Here is a 24,710-nt window from a genome sequence, read left to right as displayed (position 1 = left end):
AAATAGGCAAGATCTCTATTCTCTAGAAGAGACGCAGCTGAGACGCCACGCGTTCCTGATGTTCCTGGTGTGTCCAGGCTGTCAGAGTTGTCGCTTCTTTCTCAGAACTCTGCCATGAACTGAGAACAATCTTAATATTGCTGTTAGAAATGATGGACAGAACAAGTACAAAAATAAGATTGAGGTTGTAATAAAACAGAACATTATCCGGTAAAATATTAAATCAAAAAGAAAAATAGCTGTTGCAGAAGAACAGTGAGTGAGTGCTTTGTGGATGTGTTTGTCTGTATGAGAGGCCAGAGCAGCAGAGCAGCCGGCTGGCAGACACATTCGCTTCCCTCGCTCGCGGCCAACATTGATCTTTGTCAGAGCCGAAGAAACTCTCATTGTTTTCGAGAGAGGCAGTCCATTTGTTTTTGAAGCCCCGCTGCATCCTCAAGACCACAGAGGGCAGATTTAAAAGGCAACCCATAAACTCGCAGAAGATGGAAGTGTGTATTTGAGTGTGTGGATTATGTGGTCAAATGGAGAGGAAATCAGTCATTGTTTCTTTCCTGTGGATGTTTGACTTTAAGGGAAGTGGAAAACCAGAGGGATAGTGTGGTGAGAGGTTTGCTGTTGAGAACCGAAGTGAACTCAAGTTTGTCATGTAAATCATCTCATCTTCATTTTATCCTTATGGTAGTTGCAAAACAGACTCATATACTACATAAAAATATAATGGACAAGACCCATTTTTACTTGCAAGAAAAGAGTTTAAAACTTTGTATTTGAAGGTTAAATAAAACAGCCCAGTCGCACAGCAGATCGTGAAATACTCACAAAATGTAATGTACTGATTAGTGCACATAGACACGACTTTTACATACTTTTCGTGATGTAATCCACGTAATTGTGACCGGGAAGTATAGAGAGCGGCGAGGGAGGAGGTCGGGGTGGATGGATAAAAAAACACAGGACTTTTGCTCAGGAGACCGCCGTTTGTGTCCCGTGTGAAACCAGAAGTCGTTGATTTGTCACGTAACTTCCGTACTTAACCTCAAGGTGCATCATGTGCATTAGAAAGTTTGGAATTTCTAGTTTCCAAGAATATCAAGCATCAAAGGTATAATATGCAAGAATTAACGAAAAAACAATGTATAGACTGATACAAAAATAATCCCTCTCAATTATCACTTACGCTCAGCTAGAAGTGAGTGGTGGTGTCTGTTTCTGCAGAGACCCTGCAGCCCTCTGCCTGCATTTTGACTTTTCTTATTATTTTGCTTTACTCGGGACCTTTCTGGGCATCTGTAAACAGCCTTTAGGCCCCACGTGGGGGTGTAACCCCCCAGCCAATAACAGCGTTCAATGTATGCAGCCTGTTCAGGTCGTCAAATATTGCCTCTGTGTCACACCCCTCTGCTTCTGACACCGACTCACAAGTTCCCCTTTAGCTCTGTTAGATACAAAGCGGCCGTATTTCACGGATGAGAACGAGTTGTGTTATGTGCATGTGATCCAGGAATCCTGCTCCTCTCTGTGCTGTGAGTGCAGCTATGATCGGTGTGTGTCTGTAGTTTGACGATAGCAGCGCTGAGCCACGGCCAGTAGACAGGAAGCTGCATTCATTCAAAATCCGGCAACTCGGCATCTTCCTGCAGGATTATGTGGAGTTGTGCTGAGTTAGTTGTGAGTTTATTTGTGTTTTAGAACCTAACCACCATGAAACAATTAGAAAATAATGTTTTATCTCTCTGATCCACTGCTTTGTTCTCACTAACGCCGCTCTTTCTCTTCAGTCACTCTCTAGCTCGCTACTGTTACATATTAGACCTTTAACCCAAACTGCAATCTTTTCCTAAACCTAACAAAGTAGTTTTATTTTGGAAAGACAGGAGCGGAAATTGACACGTGAGTCACGTGTTGCTGGACATTTGTAGGAAAATGCACAAAAAATACGTTGTTGAAAGTCGTGCTGAGCGTCACGAAAAAAAAGGGAAATTCGTGTCTTTGTACACGAATCAAAAAGATTACATTTTGTGACTATTTCACAAACTGCTGTGAGACTGTGTTGTAAATAATGTTTTTCAAACAAAATCCAAACACTCTTCAGCAAAAGGAATAAAAGGAAATGACACACAAAAGACTTCTGATTCAAGGGAAGCACCCAGGATTCCCTTTATATGAGGAAGATCCAAAGATCTGAAATTCTGAGTTGAGGAGGATTGTGATTCAATCTGCAGAAGAAAATAATGTGATATGATGGAAAGCCAAAGAAGCTGATACATCTCAGCAGCTGTGAGAGTCGAGTATTGTTGCCTGAACTATTAGTTCTCATTAGAACAATTCCAGCAACAGCGTGTCAGCATGTCAGCGGCACTACTTCAGCTTTCAAGTCACAACTGCACTGCTCACAATAAGCCAGAGGGCGTCTGTACGACACAGGCCTGTCAGCATCATCTAGTGTGTGTGGTCAGCAGGTTGCCAGTTAATGACCTTTGACCTTTCAGTCCCTCCTGGATATTTTCAACCTCTTTTGTTCCTCCCTCACCAGTGCCTTCCAAACAAACCGGTGTCCTACTTTCACAAATTTGTGAATATTTTGGGCAGAATGAGTAGAAAATGAGTTTCTCCAAATCACATCTGATAGATCTGCTGCCTGTGTTGCTCTACATCACCCAAATATGGGTTACATATCCCACAGAAATGAATAGATTATATATTTAATACATGTGTGAATGTTTCTTTTCTGCCAGTTGGTAAAAATCAATTAATGTGGTGCCAAGCGGATAAGGAGATTGCAGATTTAAATCCAACCAGAAGAGCATGATTCAGATTCCCATGAGCTAATATTATTCCATGATGATTAAGGAGTTTAATTATCCGAGGTTACATTTGTACTTTTTGTGTACGTAAACAGTTCCAATACATTTTGTTTGATCTCGATCAGTGTCTTGGTGGAATCAGGATGTTAGCAGAGGGTTTGCCTGTGTACTGGAACATGCTGAGCACCTTCAGTCTGTCACAAGTCACAAGCTCCAGTAAAACCAGGCTGGAAATACAACACCCTATTGCAGCAGAAATACAGTTAATGGCACTGAATTTATCAAGCTAGTAATGTCATTTAAATCATTTAAACTAAATGGTTTTGGACTGTGCTGTCCCAACACGTTTTCATCCCAACTCGTCACATACTGACCCCCCGGCGTCACTCCTGCTTAATGTTGTGAAGTAAACAAAAACATTTGCTTCGGTCTCGTGCAACAAAACCACTTAGTTAGGTTTAGGTAAAAAACAACATGGTTGGGCTTATAACTACTACGTTTGTACAGTGAAAATGACACTGAATGTTGTGAACACGGGACAAGTACAGCGGTCTCCTGGATGAAAGCCTTGTGTTTGTTGAGTTAGTCCAGGTTATATTAACCCACTTGCAGGCCCAGGGGCAGCTGCAGGCCACCATTAACCCTGGTTTCTCCCACACTTTCTGCATTGTTTATGTATTAGTTAGTAATTTATAATTTGAAGCACAGTTGTATTAAGTGAAATGCACAAAGCACAAAATAAAAGCCTTAAAAGTAGGGCTGTCAAAGCTAACGTGATAATAACGCGTTACTGCAAATTCGTTTTAACGCCACTAATTTCTTTAAGGCATTAACGTAACTTGCGATTTTTAATTAACCTCTTAAAAATCCGCCGGGCCGCCGTTGATCTTTCGGAGGTTGTAGTGGGCTCAGTTTTTAAGCTAGAGTGAAGATACTGATATCATATAAAACTAGAAAACCTAAGGAATCCATTGGTACCAACCATGTCATACTTGTTGAGAAGGAGGTTTAATAACGCTCCAAACTTACACAAAATTTTGGCGAGGAAAAAATGGCATGGCCATTTTCAAAGCGGTCCCTTGACCTTTGACCTCCAGATATGTGAATGCAAATAGGTTCTATGGGTACCCATGAGTCTCCCCTTTACAGACATGCCCACTTTATGATAATCACATGCAGTTTGGGGAAAGTCATAGTCAAGTCAGCACACTGACACACTGACAGCTGTTGTTGCCTGTTGGGCTGCAGTTTGCCATGTTATGATTTGAGCATATTGTTTTATGCTAAATGCAGTACCTGTGAGGGTTTCTGGACAATATCTGTTACTGTTTTGTAATTGATTTCTAATAATAAATATAAACATGCATTTGCATAAAACAAGCATATTTGTCCACTCCCATGTTGATAAGAGTATTAAATACTTGACAAAGTCACATAACTGGCTGTGCCCTGATGTTATTACTGACAGAACCAATGACCGGAGCTTAGCTTTCCTCTAAAGGACCCATCTCGCTGTCTTATTATGGGCTGTATTGATGTTTGCAGTCACTGCTAACTGGGTTTACACTTTTATTTGTGTAGTCCGATGATGGTCCCGAGTGGCCTGCCGTGCCTGATGGTTGAGCATATATGAGCTCATCTGTGCTAAAAAAAAGAATGACAGTGCTCCTCCAAAGTGACTACGATGTTAAATTACTGAGCTTGAAGGCGACATTTTTAAAATCAACTATCGACCGTTTTCTGGGCCATCCACTGCAGGGGATCATCTGTTAAACAGTTAGAGCTGCCTCTGACCCTCTGGCTGTACTCAGATAATGTGCTGTCACACTGCGTATTGCTCCGGTAAAACGTCAGAGTGCACCTCCAGAAAAAAAACATCACATCCAGAGAGAGAGAAATATGACGAGCTCTCGTGGAGGCCTGACCACATGACGGAGGAAATCGTATCTGAATCAAAAGCGAGCGTGCTCCGCTGACATTTCAGCAACAATAAGCCCGCAACCTCTGAGAAAACTCCCTGTCAAATGTCTTCCCATCACTTTCACTGGTGCAGAAAATGGGATGGGGATGGGAAGATGACATGTCCCTCGCAGACTGGCTGTGAGATACCTCAACGAGAGCTGGGAATCTGCAACGGCATGACTAATCACATTTAATTAGAATGCATCACAACCACATAACACATAATTTGACTGTTTCAAACAGGAATGTTTAGGGGGAGCAGAGGAGCTGCTGCACAGCATCCAAACAACATTCAAAGGAAGTGTCTACTGACGAGACAACAGCCAACAGCAGACTTAATCAGAAGTTTGAGTGTGTGTTAAAGTGGCAGTAGGCAGTATATTTTTTGGCATCATTGGGCAAAAATCCCATAATAACCTTTCAGCATATTGTAATTCAAGAGTTCTGAGAGATAACTAGACTCCTGCACCTCCTCATGGCAAAGTTTTCAGGCTTTAGAAAATCTATTCCGTGACCGGAGACTTTGACCAATCACAGGTCAGTTCAGAGAGAGAGCGTTCCTATTGGCTGTGCCCCGGCTGGTGGGCGGTGCTTGGTATTTCCTCAACTGTTCTCAACATGGCTGCTGGGTCACAAACTTTCTCATTTTACAGCTAAACAGTACACTACAAGACGATTCTGCAAACATCATGAATCAAATCCATTTAGAATGAATAAGTTCATTTCATTTCATTTATATTTTTTTATTTTAGTGATAAGGAGTGAAGAAAAGCGTGATTGATAAATAAAAGTTCAATAAGGAGATCAATTGAAAGCATATGATGACATTTATTGATGTTAACAACAGAGAAGGACTTTAGGCAATTAGACTCCATCGATGTGATGCATCTTCAGTAAGCATAGCGCCATGAACAGGAGGATCCCCAGGAATCTAGATGCTAGTGGTTGTTGAGTAAAGCCAGCAGATGTAAGATGGAAACCTTCAGTTGAAACACAATGTGATGATGGGGAGGGGAAGGGTTGTGCAATCAGAGATCTCAAAGACAAAATGACAGAAACACAGTGATATTCAAAGAACAGCCTCTGACGACTGACCAGATATGGTGACGCCAGCAATTAATAAAAGGGTTTTTGACAGCATCGGAAAACGGAGGTGATTGAAGTGATTGAAGCAGATTTTGAAGCCGGAATTCCCAACAGACCGAGACGTGAGAGGGAATAGAGCTTCATTAAAATGTCTGTAAGTCGTGATTAACATGACTGACAACAGAACAAACCTGAATAGCATTTTACACTTCTGGTGTGACAGCCATTGTAACTAGCTCACTACATTATGACGGTGCCAATAGATTTTCATTACAATGGATCACCTTGATTATGTCTCATAAGCTGGATTTGACTCCCTTACCCTTCTGGCACTTTGTATTCAGTTTGTAATGAGTGGGGGGGGGGGCTTTGTCTGCTAAACTGAACGGATCAGTCCAATTATAGGAGTTCCTTGTAAGGCCATCTAAATGTGTATCAAAGAACGTATATAGATGAGAGGTGAAAGCCAATTGTCCGTTCCGTCGAAACGTCCAGCGCCCAGCAGCAGAGCTACGCCTCTGCCATTTTGGACTGAAAGCGACTAACTATAACTAATATATAACAATAGAATAGAAATAATTTAGTTTTACAAAATGTCTTGTGTGTAATTTACTTACATACTTTTTTATTTATTAAACTTTTTACCCGGCTGCTTCCCAGAGGAGCATAAGTCCAATAGACCACAGACCATGGATGTAGAAGAGGGTCCAACAGACCACAGACCATGGATGTAGAAGAGGGTCCAATAGACCACAGACAATGGATGTAGAAGAGGGTCCAACAGACCACAGACCATGGATGTAGAAGAGGGTCCACTAGACCACAGACCATGGATGTAGAAGAGGGTCCAATAGACCACAGACCATGGATGTAGAAGAGGGTCCAACAGACCACAGACCATGGATGTAGAAGAGGGTCCAATAGACCACAGACCATGGATGTAGAAGAGGGTCCAGTAGACCACAGACCATGGATGTAGAAGAGGGTCCAATAGACCACAGACCACGGATGTAGAAGAGGGTCCAGTAGACCACAGACCATGAATGTAGAAGAGGGTCCAATAGACCTGTCATGTTCTGGCTGTGCCAGTCTTTCTTATTAGTTATGTTTTATGTGATTTTGGTTTGTATTTGGTTTCTTTTATATCCTCATTTCAGTTTCCTGTTTTATTTTGGTAATTCACTCCTCCTGTGTCTTGTCTGGTTTTACTTCCCTCCTTTGTTTGCTTTCCCGCCTTTTGTTGATTGTCTGCCCCGCCCTGATTTGTTTCACCTGTGTGTAATCATGTCTTGTATTTAAGCCTGTGTGTTCCCCTCTGCCCTTGTCGGTTTGTTTGTCTCTCCAGCCCCGTCTACCTTGTCCTCCGTGTTCCTTGTTTCCTCCTGCTCTGATCCTGGTGTTCTTCGTGTTTCCCTGGTTTGTGATTTTTGGTTTTGGTCCTCTGTTTGGTTTTTGTTGTTTGTTTCTATTTGTTCTTTTGGTACTTGGTTCCCCTCCCTGCCTTTTGTTGTTTGGGATTTTTCAGCTCTATTATTCTGTCCCTGATGCGTGTTGCACTTACGCATAAACTGACAGATAGCTAACAATAAGGATTCAGAGAAGTCGAAGACAGGAGTAAAGTTCAAGTGTTTTACTGAGTCCTCTTTTCTCTTCTTCTTTCTTTTTTGTAAAACTGAAACAATACAAATATACAATGCTTTGTTACAAACTGTTCTCAAAATACAGCACAAATGAATTCACATTGCTTATAAATAGCCTCCATGCACACACTATGACAAGAAGCTACATTTTGGCTTAGCTTAGCATTTTTAACCTTAGCAAATGAAATTATCACAAATTACTTTGTTTTTAATCCAAACATATGAAGTCCAAATTATTTATGCACATTAACATAAAACACAGAAAAAGTAGCAACACTTACAAGCAAATGCTCTCCAAGGCACAAACGTAAGGGAAAAAGGGAAAAAAGCCTTCGGTCTGACCGCATGGAGAAATTCTTAAACACTACAGCATTTCCTGTTTGACCTTTAACCTTTGATCACATGATCTGAACTGACCACTGAGAAAACACTTTACAGTTACAACAAACTGCCACAAGGTGGTACTACATAAAATGAATGTAAAGGCTACAGAATGTGTGCCATGACATCTATTAAAGCTCGCTTTTATTTCTAACTACCTGTCCTGCCTGTTACTCTGCGATTGGGTCCCCTTTGTAAACTCCTCATACGACAGAACGAACCGACCTCTGTCGTATGAGGAGTTTACAAAGGGGACTAATAGACCACAGACCATGGATGTAGAAGAGGGTCCAGTAGACCACAGACCATGAATGTAGAAGAGGGTCTAATAGACCACAGACCATGGATGTAGAAGAGGTTGTGTCCTGGTCTTTTGCCCTGCGTGTTAGTAAATAACCTACAATTCCATTAAATCCTGTTGATGTCATGCTACTAGCACTACTAGCTACTAGCACTACTAGCTACTGGCCGATAGCCGGTTGTTTGGGAACAGAGACGTTAATACATCCACCACGGTACAGGCTGACAGCATACAGCTCATGGGTGTATTAGAAGATAATAAAAGTGAAACATAAGCAGTGTTTCTCACACAAAGACTTTACTTGGACCGGCCGCCCATATATTAATGGCCAACCCGAGCCGCGGGAATACGATGCAGCGGCCCCGACAGGCTAAGATCCCAGTATGGGCGATGGACTGCTGCACGAGCTGCACGGCAGGGAGGATGTTCTCACTGAAGCGTACTGGTCGCTGCGTCACCTATGTTAACCTGACAGGCTTCTAGTGACACATTACACATGCACGAGGTTCATTCATCCTGACCACAGTGATTGTTATTAAGAAATCTTTAAGGCATTGTTTTACTGCTTAATTTTTCATTGAACATAACATAATGTCCTTGTCGCTGATCTTTCCCCGAGACAGTGTAATACTCCCACACAGCCGACTTTCATTTTCACTTTTATTTGTAAACAAACCACACATGTGACGTCGCCCGTCATCATGTCAGAGTCGTATCCAGCTGGTGGCTTCTTCTCTGAATCAGCAGCTGGTTACTGTTGTCAGAGACCGACCGCAAATAACCAACGCAACATGTAGCTGGCGCAAAATTGATGCAACACAACAGATAAACATCGGACACTGCCAGTACCGATGGCAGTCAACAAGGCGAATATCGGGCCAATACCGATGTTCTGCCGATAAATCGGTACATCCCTAATCAAGAATGCTCAAAGCAACCAGAAATGTGAAGAAGTGGATGTGAATGTGAAGAAATGTGAAGAACCTTTAAATATGTCCTATATATGTTGTTCCTGAACTAATGTGAACTTTGAAACTGAAACTTTTAAAACCTCCTGATCAAAGTCACGTCTGAGTGTTTCTGACACGGAGGCAGGGGAACTTCTTGGACGTATGCTTCTCCGTGTTTTGTCAGGGGACTCAGCACAGACAGCCGTTTTGGCAGAGGCCTTGATAATGCTAATGAATTTGGCCCAGTTCCCCTGGTCAGCTTCCAGGAGAGTAGAAGAGTACCTGCTAAGGCCTCAGGCTAAACTCTACACTGGTGACAAACTATCCCCATCTGTCAGGCCTGCTGCTCCCTACCTCATTTATCTTACATATATTTTATCAAGCAGTATTTAAAACTATAACGCATGGAGATAGAAGTCAGTTAAAGCTAAGGTAGGCACTTTACTTTTTTCATTATTGGGCAACAATTCCATAATGATATTGTAATTCAAGTGGTACCCCAGGGTAGGCAGAATTTAAAAATACAGCCCTCCTCCTGCAGCTCTCGTCTCTGCCCCTCTTGCTCACATTAAGGTGGGTTTATGGTCGCCGTAGTGAAGCCGGCGCGAGGTGCACGCACCATAAAATTACGTCATCACGGCTTTCGCATCGTGCGCAAAGGCTCCACAAGTTGTCGCGCCACTTGGTCATGAAGTTCAGAATTTTTGTGACTACGCGCCCACTGTCATTTCAACATGGTCGCCTTCGAGGGATCGCCTGTACAGACATCTCTACGACATTGAGAGACCACAGGGACATGTCACATATCATTGTATTCTTGGAAAGAAATAGACAACATACTGAGGGAAGAAGAGGCTTTTTGCCGCAGGCTGTGGAAGAACATGAGAGATTGCTTTGTAAAAGCTAAAAAACATTTCATGGAATATGGAATATTGAAATTTCTCTTCAAGGAAAAAATGTATATATAAAAATCAGGCTTCGGGTACCAGACTTCTCAAAGAATAAAACAGAGAAAGCTGCTGTTTTGTACATAGTGTTATTTACGTAACATTCTTCCAGTAACGTCCGTTGACTTCTTGATTATCCACAGACTATTTTGTTTCTACGGCCCATGGCGTTTCGGAACAACGCGCTGAGCATAAACGCCTCTATGCATGCTCTAATGCGTGAGCAGTGCGTGACGGCTGCCTTGCTGAACTTCTGGGTATCTAACGCGTGGGTTGTCCACACTGGCAGCGTTTCTGCTGCTTCTGCTTCCTCTATTATTTGTAAATTATAGTAATAATCCACAATTAAAACCCTGTACTTTATTCATTCATGGAGCCCTGCAAGTCACTGTAAATATTTCAATATAAAAGCCTTGCATTAACAAATGAAGGAATTCTGTCCACAGAAAAAAAATGCTTGAGCGCTTTTATTTTGATACGGAATAAGGAAGTGTTGATTTAAGGGCCAGGTCATCATTGTAAATGAGAATTGGTTCTCAATTGATTTTACCTGGTTAAATAAAGGTAAAAAATTTAAAGATACATCTTTACTGTTTTTCATGTCTGTGACATATTCTACAGATACAGACATCAAAACTGTAGTAATGTTGCTGGTATGATGTCAATATACAGTCAAAAGAACATTTTCACACTCTTTGCTGTGAACCGCACAGCATGCGGTAAAAATATGCAAGACCTCGAATCTCTAGAAGAGACGCAGCTGACCCGCAGCTGAGCCGCACTGCTCACGCTGGCAGAGTGGCTACTCTAACCTGTTAACATGGACGCTGAATAAATAACAACAGGTTCCGCAGCCGCCACACGCTGCTGACGTTCCCTGTGTGGCCCGGGCTTCAGACCACGCTCCATCTACGGAGGCCACTGTAATTTGGAATTTAGTTGCTCAGACTCTTAACTGTCAGATTCTTCGTGAGAATTCTGCTTTTGAAGCAGACATTAGACCCAACAGCAGTGTTCCTAGCTCTTTGGCTAGCAGGACAGTATTTGGCACAGGAGATTAACTAACCCTGCAGCCCTTACAAACAAGCACAGCTATTTAATGAGAACCTTTTACGATATAAAAAACAAAGGTTTGCGAGCAGTTGCTTTCCAGCAAACTCAAAGAGGACATGCTGGTGTTACAAAGATAGATCTCAGTATACGGCTGAAGAGCCCTGTAAAATCAATACTGCAGTTAATCACTATGAGCCCCTCTTTTAGCACTCTCCAACATTCTGATGACGAGGCAAACAGCACAACAGACAAGACAGCACTTCTGGGATTCTCAGACCCTATGAGGCAAATAAAAAGACCAATATTGCAAGTGTTGTACTTGACAAAACAACACAGGGGTGGAGCCCTCGGGTGGCCGGGGCAGTAATTTTACTTTAACTATCCCAGCCTGTCCCTGGGAACATTTGGCAGCGGCTACAGAGCAGCCAGACGCTTCCAGGCATTGTTTTCTGAGCATCCACCAGCTCTTTGTTTTAGCTTTTCACCCCCTCTGGCTATTATTAGTGAGCTTCAGCACTGCTGTTTGCACAGTTGTATACAGATACTTAGGAGCCTGAGGAGGTTAGGGGCAGACTGATGGGACAGCTACGAGGAGGGAGATAAAAGTGGATGCACAGGGAAGTAGAAGAAGCAGCACACAGTAGAGGGCCTCTAAGGACAAGTTTCTCACAGGATTATAGTGCGTTGTTGAGCAGTATGCTCTGCTGCAGAGTATATATACTGTAAAGGAAGGAGGTAAGGGTGCACCGATGGGTAAGCAAACCATGTGACTTTAACATGGGAGGCCACTGATCATTTCCTGTCCTACCGACTATCAACTTTGGTTTCTTTTAACCAGTTGTTCCCTAACCTTAACCAAGTATTTGTTTTCAACGCACACCATAATCTTTCTCTAACTTTTGAGGATAAGTCTGGTGTTATTCTGTATTTATATTTTTTGTATTTATTTATAAAATACTTTCTGACTTCCCTAACTTGTCAGTGGTCCTCAGCTCCAAGCCAATTGGTTCCTACTGAAGACATGAGTCTTCACAGCTCACAAATATAAAGTTTCATTTTAACGTCCTGAACTGCAGCCACCAGAGGGCTTTATCACTTCAGTGTAAACATACTGTATCTTGGCTGCGGTCGAAATGTAAAAAAAATGATGAAATCCTAACATCTTTTCCTAACCACTTGTCCTTGACCTCGATGGAAAACGTCATGAGGTCAAGGAAACATGAGAAGGAGAATTCAGAACGACTTAGGAAAAGACAGAGAATCCAACTGCTCTTTCACTATTAGCTCCGTAATTATGATGTGACGGCGGTGGATGTTAGTGACGTGAGTCTGCCGTGGTGAAACTATAATATTCTGAAGAACATAAAAGGCTCTGCTTCCTCCCATGCGTTTTTAAATATCTCCTTCAGTGTCAGGCTGCTTCACCCGCGGTGTGTTAAAGAGAGATACAGCAGGTCCTTCTGCTGCTGGAACACTTCAATAATAAAGGATTATCTGACCTTAAACGTGGACAACCGGTGAAAAATATCACTTCATTCACGAGGTTGGAATTTAAATAAAAAATGAATAACCTACAGGCTACCACAAAGTTCATATGATAATTATTTTTTGAGTTATGGTGAAGGAGTAGAACCATTAAATGTATATTTCATCCTTTTTGGAAGTAATATTTATGTATGTTGATTATTTGTTTGCTATATGTTTACTTTTCATTTTATTTGTTATTCTTATTTTGTTTTTAACTCTTTTGTTACTTGTTCAAAATAAATAAATAGAAGTGAAATGAAATGTCATTTATCAACATGAATCCAAATTATGACTGAATGAAAATATTATGCCAGATAAGCATAGCGTTTTATCTTCATGCGTCTTTTTAGAAGTTGCGGCCGCAAGGAATTTTGGGATGTTATTCTGTCTTTTCCTTTAATAAAGGATGTGTATCCTCTGCTAAAGGAGATATGAAAGGATGCATTGAAGCACCTTTCCTCAGCATTTAGAGGATTCAAACAGCTCTTATAATGGCTGATACTTAGATACTTCTGGGTCATTTCACTCCGTTAGGAACCTTCCGAAGCAAAAAAAACGTTTCGACCTCAGCCGTTGTTTTGGGTCACTCGCTAAAACAACAGTCCCATAAAAATAGTACCTCCTCATACCAACCAGGTAAGGTTTTGAGCATGAATCGCAGTTTTGACTTTCTCCACTGATGTCTGCCTTCCTACACAGTATAATAAAATGATGGATATAACTAGTTTATCTCTTGTCTGTTGACGACTCAACAGGACACGACTCCATTTCCTCCCACTGTGCAGAGGTGAAACCAAAATATCCCAGATATGAGAGCTGCCATACATCTGTATGCATCCATGCATGTTACTAACTTGATTTCTTCCCTGGAGTCTTTGTGCTTTCTTGTCTCGCAGGTATCCATGGATTGGGGTTACACAGAGAGTGAGTGTTCCTATTTGCTGTGCTACGGCTGGTATTTCCGTAGGAGATCTCAACATGGCTGCTGGGTCACAAACCTTCTCATTTTACAGCTGAACCGTGCACTACAAGATGATTCTGAGAACATTTAAAGAGAGAAATAGGTATTACAGTAACAGAATATTGATTCATAGTTTGACCGTTTGATTGGAGTTTGCGAGTGATTGACAGCTGCTCAGAGACGGCAGACTCCAGATCAGCTCTGATTGGTTGTTTTCCTCCTTGCTTCAATCCTGCAGATGCCATTAGGAGCACCGGAGGACACCAGAGGAACATGATTTTTTTCAGATTACCTGTCTCATGCACCACTGTCAACATATAATTACTTTTAAATCAAAATAAATGTTTTAATCATATGCTCCATTTCTACCCACTGCTGCTTTAAAAGGGAGTTTTGTCTTGCCACTGTCGCATAACAATCTCTTGTTGGGTCTCTAAATTATAGAGTAGGCATCTCAAGATAACTCCTGTTATGACTTGACACCATATAAAAATAAATTGAACTGTATTTCCATCTTGAGCTTTTGACGTCATTTGGAGCCAGAGTCTGCGCAGTGGTGATCAGGCGGTGGAGCCGCGGTATCGAGGTCACCAGCCCGAACCAATCGCGAGCCGAGCATGGCAGCAGCTTGTCAGCAAGAGGGACTCCCGGCTGCCAATCATGACGTCCCACCCCCTTTTTATAGCATCAAATAACTCATTAAACCTGAATTTATTAGAAAAATGAACACTTGAACATACATTAGCATGATGTCAGGTACCTAAAATTACAGAAACCATCTTTGGGAAAAGCGTATTTGATGTGTACTCTGACTTTTTAGTTTGGCCCATCCACTAACATGGAGGAGGCGGGATTTATGACCTATACTGTGCCCAGCCAACAGGGGGCGACGGAGATTCGAGAATCGAGCTTCACTTTTGAGGAGCTGTCATGTCGTCCATCTTTATATACAGTCCTTGGTTGAAGTTTAAGAGGTTTTCAGATGCACCACAAATACAAAAGGATGGATGTGGACAAACAGAGACACAAACTGCAGTGACACATTTTCCCATTTTGCCTCCGGTGGCCTACATTAGGTCTCAGTGATAGACCGTCAATATCTCTCATCCTTATCCTCTTCCTGTGTTTCGGCAGGGGCAGAACTGTTGAGCTATGGCCGCTGCGTCCACAGGGGCTGACGGGCAAGGCAGCAGTAATGAGCAGCACAGCTTCTCTTCTCTCTGCGCCAAATTACCCCGCTGAGGCCGGGAGAGGGGACGGACGGGAGGAGGAAGACACCCCCAGGCACAGTCATGCTTGTTGAACCACTCAATCACCTCACATTAACATCTTCAAACTCGGCGATGGCTTCTGGAGAGCTCCACACAAATGGTGCTTCTCGGCAATTAAAGGCATGCTTGTGGAGGGTTGACAAACTGAGGCCTCCTCACTGAATTTCTTCTTTCTTTGACTACTACTTGCTGTCTATTTGCTCTAATTCCCGTCCAGTAATCTAATTCCACTCACTCTGCTTCCAATGTTTTCTTTCAACTGTATTTTACCTACGTATTAATTGTCTGGTATGAACTAGATTAATTTGTTTTTCATCTTAGTGTGTCCAAAGTTAAAGTTAAAAAGTTAAAAACTTTGACCTGATGGTTTTGTTAGATGATAAGTCAGGAGATCAGCGGTTTATTTCAGTCTAAAGTGGTGGACACAGTCTTCTAATATCTAAATGAAATCTACCCAGTGAATGAAATGTGTTTTGAAAAGACCACCGGTTGCTTCAAACTATTCCATTTTCTGAAGGTTCGTACAATTTCACAATAACACTGTCTATGAAGCGGATGGATGAATGGTGCTATTTCCCGATAAGCCCTCTCACCTGTATTTTGTTTTCTGGTATCACTTTGTACTGCAACAGTTTAGAAGTGAGCCCTCTGAGAGTACAGCCTGCACAGGATCAGACATTTGAAAAAGGATTACTCCAATGTTGAAAAATGTTCAAGGAGGATTCTCATACATCTCTCTCACCGCTTCTCTCTTTACAAGATACAATAATGCCTTTTAATAGTCTTCTCCTGCGTTGGAGCAGGAAAAGGTCAGGAGTAAAATTCTGCCTGACACCGGAGGTTTTTTGTGGGGTAATTTAAAGACATGTCAAGAAAGACCTTTTGCCTGGTGAACGGAGAAAACGTTCCATATTTATGACGCCTCTGTCTGAAGGGTATTAGAGGAATAAGTGAGAGGGTGCTCTCTGAGTTGTAAAAGGAAGAGATGTGCTTATACCTCGGTGGCTCGGGGAAACGGCTCAGGATCACGAAGCCGGAGAGGATCCTGAATCACAGACTGAAGGGAGCTCAGTGTGCAAGACAAGTTGAAACATGTGGATAAACAAGAGCGAGATCTGAATCAGTACGGCATCATGAACCCTTGATAAGAGCAAAACAAACATCTCCGCTAGCTGTCAGTGAATTTCAGACTGACTCTGAGGACTTGAGAGTGTTGGAGCTTTGACATGTTAGTGAGCTCTGTTGTCTTAAAGGAGAAACTGCGCTAAAGCTTTGGGAATCAGTAGTTTCTGTAGCTGTCTGTGCTCGATCAGCCTTAAATTATGGATCAGTAAAACATCCACCATGCTTTGCTTTCTGGGGAAGTTTCACATTCACATTCCGTTTGAAGCATTTAGGTGGACAGGCTCGTGTTCTCAAGTCCAGACTGACCTTCCAAAAGCAAAAAATGAAACATGATACCTGTTCAGTGGAGCCTTTAAGGACGTTCTGTGTCAGTGATGGTTGATCTTTTGTCCCAGTGGGGGGTTACATCGCAATATATTCTTTTCAGTAAAAAGCTTGTAGAATATAACATTTAGCATGTTGCTCTTTTCTAATCTTAATTTTAAGATTTATTGAAGAACTTTTAATAAATGTTTCACAGTAATCGGTGTTGAATAGGGATGTCACGAGAACCAATACTTCGGTACCAAGTCGATGCCAAAATTCTAAAAACATGACAGTACTCTTTTTCTACAGTACTGAAGGTACCGTACGATGCCTGTAATGGTCATTGGTAGTGATGTGACCGTAAGAAAAATTCCCCACCACTTAATAAACTTGTGACAACACCGGTGTTACCGATTACACCGGACATTTTACAAGAAAGATGACGGTCAACATGTGCAGAGCGCTGACTCTGATCTTTACTGTCGGGTGGCGGTGCGTCTGGCCTCTCCGGTAGAGCTTTTGCTGCGGGGCTCTACCTGACGCCGCCGCTCCGTGCACAAAGGCTGTGACGGCTCCATCCGCCTCGCGGCGATTACCTCATTAACATTCTGGTTCCCTTATAGCATTGGGATTAAACGTGAAATATTGCCTAATAGGTCGTTTGCTTTTCACTTCGAGAACAAATCCTCTGTTATTTCTCAGTCTGTCAACTCTCTCGTCCCGTGTGACACCTGCTACTCTGAACTGACAGACCAGATGCATTCACGGTCAGTATGTAACGTCCGTCGTTTGACTGTCGATTGTTAGCATGCCGCTGATACTTAACAATTAACGAAATGGGTCAATTATTTGTATTTATTACTTAACGGCTACATGCCTGTTTTTTGTAATGTTGAAATGTTTTTAATAAAACAGTGCGTGTTGAATTACATGGGATTTATTGTTGTTGTTGTTGTTGTTACTAATTAATGCCAAATCGCCAATCATCATCAATATTTACCTCAAAATGTATCAAAAATTACATTTAATAATTATATGCTAAAATAGCATATAATGGTTAAAATAGGGCCCTGAGGCTTGAGAAGAGGCTGTGCGCTGCTCTTCATCGGAGGTGGAAAACCTAAACTAATAGAAGACACTTCTGTTTTGGCACTAACATTATACAAAAGTAGTGAAAATGTGATGCAGCCACCCATGTTTGTACACTGTAAAACTTTTTCCTGTAAAATTACAGTAACTTACAGGAGAAACTGCTGCCAGTATTTTACTGTAAAATTTACAGTATCTGTACTGTATCAAAGAATACAGCAACTTACTGTAATCAAAGCATACAGTAATTTGCTGTAATAATTCAAAAATTACAGTAAAATACTGGCAGCAGTTTCTCCTGTAAGTTACTGTAAAATGTACAGTATCTGTACTGTATCAAAGAATACAGCAGCTTACTGTAATCAAAGCATACAGTAATTTGCTGTAATATTTCAGAAATTACAGTAAAATACTGGCAGCAGTTTCGCCAGTAAGTTACTGTACAATTTACAGTATCTGTACTGTATCAAAAGAATACAGCAGCTTACTGTAATCAAAGCATACATATAACTTGCTGTAATAATTCCAAATACAGTAATTTATTGGTTGCAGTTTCACCAGCAAGATACTGTACAATTTACAGTATCTCTACTGTATCAGAGAAATACAGTAACTTGTTGTAATCAAAATGTCCAATAATTTCCTGTAATAATTCCACAAATTACAGTATTTTAAGCATCTATAAAAACTAACAAGCAAATGAAAAATAACAATTTTTAACAATAAACACAACAACATGGCATATTCATATTATTCTTGTTTATTATAATAACCTGAGTTTGACAGAAAATAACATCCAAATAAAACATTCAAATACTCAAGCTCTTACAAATAAAAATGGTGTGATGAGTTGTGAGTGAGTAAGAGACACAGTGTGTGTGTGTGTATCTGACTGACTGAGTGAGGGTGTATATTTGACTGTGTATGAATATCTGAGTCCATGGACTGAGTAAATACCATAACCTTTCTGTTTCAAAATTAAATAGCCTCCCCTGTTACACTGAGGGGGTTCACTAGACAGAACCATCCTATTGAACAATACTGCGTGCTGGCTAAACATCTTCAATATTAAACGTAGAAATAATGCCAGGTTGAACATTGTAAATAGAATAAAATTCAAAAATACAAAAATAGCCATTACAAATAAAAATACTGTTGTGAATGAATGAATTCATGTGTGAGTGTATCTGAGTAAGTGACGGGCTTAAAACATTTGTACTTTGTGGACTGAGTAAATACTGTAACTTTTCTGTTTCAAAATGAAATAGCCTCCCCCGTTACACTGCGGGGGTTCACTAGACAGAACAATACTGTTGAACAATACTGTGTGCTGGCTCAATATGGTCAATTATTAAACGTATAAATAATGCCAGGTTGAACATTTTAAGCAAAATTAAATAAAAAATAACATTGTGAATAAGTGAGACACAGACATAAAGGGATTTTCAGTAATTGAGTGAGATATGGAGGGTTTGTCTCTACAGACAGAGTCAGGGATGTGATTGTTAAACTCACACAAAGTCCCATTCGAAATCCATGAGCTTCCGCAGGAGGGTGCAAACATGAGGATTCAGGGATGTCCCTTTCTTATGAACCATTTTCCCGCTCTTCTTGCTGGTCACCTTTCCCTGTCGTGCCTTTGTCCCTCTCTCTGGGTTGATCCTGACACAGCTTCTACAAGGCATAGCAAGGTAAAACAAAAAGACACAAATGTGAATCAAACCACCTCTTACCTAAAATTAGACCGCTAAATATTGTTAGTATAAATAATACCTGATTTATTATAAGTCCCCAAATCGTTCTTTTTCATGCTTTATGTTTGCAATGCATATTAGAGTAGATACACGTGGACATGGTGAAATACTTCTTGCTAATATAGCTTACTTGCCTGATGTTTTATGAGTCACACTTTTGGAATATGAATATAACATTGAGTTTTTTTGGTAACTTGATGACTCTTTGATAATTATCTATTTAATTTAATTATTCAAGACTAATAACAATGGGTTATTAATTTATATATGAAATGATATTATTGAAGGCTAATACTGTTTTTATGTTTCTTGTATATATTTTAGAACCACACATACACACCCAAACATCCAAGTGATCATTTAAGCTTATTTTGGAATGAACTCTCCATACCCTACTCTCTGATCGTATGTCTATCACACATAGATAGATACAAGGATAGCTGTAAGGCCCAAACATCTGACACAAATGACTATATGGAATTCAAACTTACCTCTGTATGAATTCAAGTGTCCAGGCAGCGTGATCCTGATATTGGAGGTTGAAGTTGTAGTAGGATGTGAAGACAACAGCAAGCCCCAACGCAGACAATGCCCCTTCACACACCACCTGACCCTCGATGCTTACCATCCAGCGCTGGTCGGAAATCATTGGACCTGAAACACAATGCAAAAAGCTTTAGGCTGAATACCAAATTGACGAATTATCAAGTGGCCACTTACCGCTTTATTGTTTTTGTATGGTATTGGCATTTCCAACTGATATTTGAAAACCTTTCTAAAAAAATGTAAGCCTCCGCTAGATATCAGGAATTCTTGATGTAGGATGCGAGATGCTACTCATCTACTGTACTGCTCTTTGATGTATCCAGGTAGCCATTTACATACTTGCAACACCATCGCGCACTCATTTTCATAAAGCTTAGTGGTTGTGTCCGTTGCAGTGAAGGAGAAATCAAGTAAAAAAGTTAAAACAAATAAAATAAAATCTACAAAGGGAGGGAGAATATCAAACGAACTATTTACATATTTACAAGCTATAGGAACACCCTAATCCAGAAAGAGAGTGAGAGAAAAGCTCAAACAAACTATTTACATATCAGAGAAGAATCAGAGAAATTATTATTCCGTAGCCTACTGTGTATGTATTATAGAGTCAACTATTTATTAACTAAAACATAGCCCACTGTGTATGTATAAAAGATGTCAACTATTTATTAACCATCTAAAACTACATATTTATTTATCCATTTCTGTATGCACAACTGTTTCAGAATTAGTATCTATTTATAAGAATGTAAAGTTGTGTGTATTATATACAATATAGAAGACATAACCATAGAAACTCACTACAACTGAACTCCAACTCCAGCGGCAAGCAGCGTCTTCCTGCCTGCCCCACACCTTCTGACTGCCGACAGGCTCAATAGAAGTACTCTGCATATGTGCACTAGTACAGTGTAAGTAGAAACGTGGGGTTTAGTGCTTACCTAGAATGATCAACCAAGGGCTATCAGGAAGGATGAGGGATGTCTTCACAGTCGCCGCTGTGTCTAACACCTATATAGGAGACAATAAAGGCATTGCAATTCTAAGTTAATGTTAATACAATTAAACAATGCTTTAACTATAGTTGTCATCAATTTTCCTGTTTAAAGAAATTATTTTTAAAATCACACTGAGCTCCACTCATTGCATTTCAATAATTTCAATGTCTTAATCTGAAATAAACTACATCAGTTATACTCACATCTGCCTGCAAGATGAGGACATCTCTCTTCTATTTGAAGCACCCTGCATGCTCATGTGAGCACCCTGCTTGCTCAACAGTATTCTCTCCATCATCTCTACCTGACCTGATCTGACTCAAAAGATTACCAACTACACAACCTTTATGTGTTCTTGACAAGTGTGATGAAAAAGTGGATATCACAGTAAACATTTTACCACAATTTGTGAATGGACATAAGACTGGTTTCCCCTCTTTAATGTGAGTCTTCAAGTGAGAAAATAATGTAGACAAACTGTCACATTTGACTACAGAAATCGATGTGGCATGATAAAACGTCTAATGTTAATGTCCTTATGCCAGAACATCCTTCCCTCAAGCTTGACTCCCTCTGATCTGGGTGATCTCTATATACATGGCATTTTAAAGCTGTAACTTTGCCAAATGAACGGTAACAATCATGGAAATCACATTTAAATTTGATGTGTGGGGTGTTTTGGTGAACTTTCATATGCCTAACAAAGGCATATTTAGTACCACATGCATGGCAGCAAAATTGACAGTTGAACATTCTTGAAACACAAGATAGATACTGCCTTGTCTCCCTTTTAGATTGTTGCTACCTATTAGGAATTATATTGAGAATTTAAATGCTGACTAAGCTAAAACCAGCTAGCTAACGAGCTAACGCTAACTAACGCGCTAACGCTAACTAACGAGCTAACGCTAACTAAGGTGCTAGCGCTAGCTAGCTACCGTGAATATAAGATAGACGACTGATTTGTGTTACCTGTGATACTGATGAGTATTGAAATATAGACGAAGCTAAGAACAGCTAACGACCTACCGTTAGCTAATGTACATACATGGAGGAACATGCACTGTGTTAGCAAAGGTACAACACAACTTGATGATTTGACTTACCATGAAGTAACGTAATGTAACCACTGGAGTTTCCCTTCGTCTGGTCTGACGATCAAAATGGAACTGGCGGTGGTGAAAATAAAAAGTGTTTATCCAAACTGCTGCTGTCTCTCCTCAAGTTGCACTGGACAACAACGATGCTGCTGCTGCTGCTGCCAGAGTGACCGTTGAGCTGTTGACCGTTGAGCTGTTGAGCTGTGGCGCTTAACGGCTCAACTCGAAAAAAATACGCGCGAGAACTTAGAAAAATAGCCGTTAATTTATTTTCCCGAGATTCTCAGCGGCAAGCAGTAGATTACTGTGAAAAGATACACTTGACCGCTGGGATCATGGGAGCAAGCGTTCTGACTCCCAGAATGCATTGCTTTCACAGTAACATACAGTAAAAGCATTTTACAGTATGTAACTGTTAGAATCTCGCTGTAAATTTACATCGAAGTGTTACAGTGTATTTAAATAATTTTTATTGTCGATATATATATATATTTTTTAAAGTAATAAATACGAAATGAGTAGCTTGTGAGTATTGATCCGCACATCCCTATTCCATCATAAAAGTAGTGAACCTGAATGACCCTCACTGTTTGAAATGGACCTGTCCTTGTTGACCTCTCACATCTGAGAGAACCTCAGGAGGCAATTTCAAACCGTCTGCTCAAGAAATCAGGATTGAACACTTATTTAGCTCCTCCAGATCGGCCCCTGTGGGCTCTTAAATCTAGCGGACTGATTAGAGTCTCTCGTTGTTTCATGCATGCTTAATAGTTCTGTCGTCAATAAACGTCCACAGACTTGAGTTATAGGATCTGCTCAGAGAAGCGCCAGCTTTCTTTCTCACTGCTCATCTTTAAGAGCAGTTTGATTTCTTTCAGCTGCGTCAGGCAGTTTTGTTCTTTTGCAGCACCAAGTGGAGCCTGAGATAAGTGTGTTTCTGAAGATCAAATCAGGTTGAAAAGTAGGGACATAGTAGTTTGAAAATTAAAAAAAACAAACCTGAACAAACGCAGCTGTGTGCAGAGTTGGATTTCACTGCTGTGTCAAGAGGCTCAGGCGAACCGCTGCCTGATCACTGATTACTGAATAGCCTCAGATGACTGAACATTCATGCATGTCTGACTCAACAGAAAACAACGCATTCAGACCTAATACAGCTAAACACAATGACAACAAAGCTGAACTACTATATATACATACAAATAAGTGAAACAATTATAAGTTCAAAGTAATTCAATTATCTATAAATGTATATATAAATAAAGCAGCAACGACCAGATGCGAAAGCAGGTTTAACCCTCATCTTGTGTTTGGAGCCCAGGAGACACTAGCTCCTCTTTAAAAGCTAAAAAAAAACTAAAAAAAAAACTTTAACATTATTTAATCAGCTTGATACTTTATGGCTTTTATTACTTTATGATAATTTGTATCCTCATTTTGAACCGATGACATGTTTCAGAAGTTCATTCAAAAACTTACGAAAACATATGAGCATTGTGATGAAGGTAACTTAGTTTATAGTCTAAGTATATAGTATATAAGTCTAATGCAGTGAGGGCCAAAGAGCAAATGTACTACGGAGTATTAGGGCCACATTGAGGGGAAAAAAACTGAGATTTCCAGAATAAAGTAATAACTTTACGAGAAAAACGTTTTAGTATAACGAGAATAAAGTGATAATATTACGGGAAAAAGTCATAATATTATGTAAATAAAGTCATGACTTTACGAGAAAAAGTCGTAATACAACGAGAATAAAGTTATAACCTAACGAGAAAAAAAGTCGTAATATTACGAGAATAATATCATAACTTTACGAGGAAAAAAGTCATAACTTTGCGAGAAAAAAAGAAAACACGTAAAATTACTACTTTATAATATTACGACTTTATTCTCATAATATTTTGACTTTTTTCACGTAAACCTTTGACTTTATTATCATAATATTACGACTTTATTCTACTTTATATAGTCGAAATCTCAGATTTATTTTTTTCCTCAATATGGCCCTAATACTCCGTGGTACCATAGACCTAAAACAATGATAAATAAAAATGAAAATGTAAACAAAAAAACAGTTATTCATTTCCACAATTTTTTTTTTTTAAAATCCACAGGGAGCCACTAGAGAGGAGCTAAAGAGCCGCAGGTTGCTGACCTCTGTGTTAGACTTTCATTGCAATTTGTTCATGAGCGTCTAACTGACTCCAAACATGAGCAATGTCCCATATATATCAGTCATAGACTACGTTACATATAAAACATGAAATATTTCCTCATTTGTCGAATAACAACACTTTACGGTCATTTTTTGTGTCAACTTCAACAAATCCAGTTTGTGGCAAAGGGAATACTCAATACAGATCTACATATTGGGTTATAATAAGGTCTGTTGTACTGTTGCTTTTGCCGTTATCTTTATACATAAAGTAGTAGATTCCAAACAATGACATATACAACTCCAGTCTCACGGTAGTTTGTGAAATAGTCACAAAATGTAATCCATTTGATTCGCGTACAAAGACACGAATTTACCCTTTTTTTTCCGTGACGCTCAGCACAACTTTCAACAACGAATTTGTTTTAACTTAAGTACGGAAGTTACATGACTAAAACTACTTATATAGCTTTAGGAAATTGTGGTTTGGGTTAAAAGGAATGAGTCTTTACCCCAAGTGAAGGAGTTCAAGTACCTCGGGGTCAGGAGTGAGGGGACTATGGAACGTGAGATTGGCTGGAGAATCGGAGCAGCGGGGGCGGTATTGCATTCGCTTTACCGCACCGTTGTGATGAAAAGAGAGCTGAGCCAGAAGGCAAAGCTCTCGATCTACCGGTCAATCTTCATTCCTACTCTCACCTATGGTCATGAGGGCTGGGTCATGACCCAAAGAACTGGATCACGGATA

General features: G+C 40.4%; 1 long non-coding RNA gene across 1 annotated transcript; it reads right to left on the bottom strand.

The window, feature by feature from the left end:
• Positions 1 to 1,507: 1,507 nt before the first annotated feature.
• LOC119504408 lies at positions 1,508 to 24,275 on the bottom strand. The gene is made up of 4 exons (XR_005210558.1): positions 24,262 to 24,275; positions 22,459 to 22,464; positions 5,429 to 5,434; positions 1,508 to 1,633 (listed from the first exon to the last, which is right to left on the bottom strand). It is a non-coding gene; the product is annotated as an uncharacterized LOC119504408 (long non-coding RNA).
• Positions 24,276 to 24,710: the final 435 nt, after the last annotated feature.

This window comes from Sebastes umbrosus, chromosome 16, assembly GCF_015220745.1.
Source record: "Sebastes umbrosus isolate fSebUmb1 chromosome 16, fSebUmb1.pri, whole genome shotgun sequence".
Taxonomy (NCBI): Eukaryota; Metazoa; Chordata; class Actinopteri; order Perciformes; family Sebastidae; genus Sebastes; species Sebastes umbrosus.
This window is presented reverse-complemented; position numbering and strand designations above follow the sequence as displayed.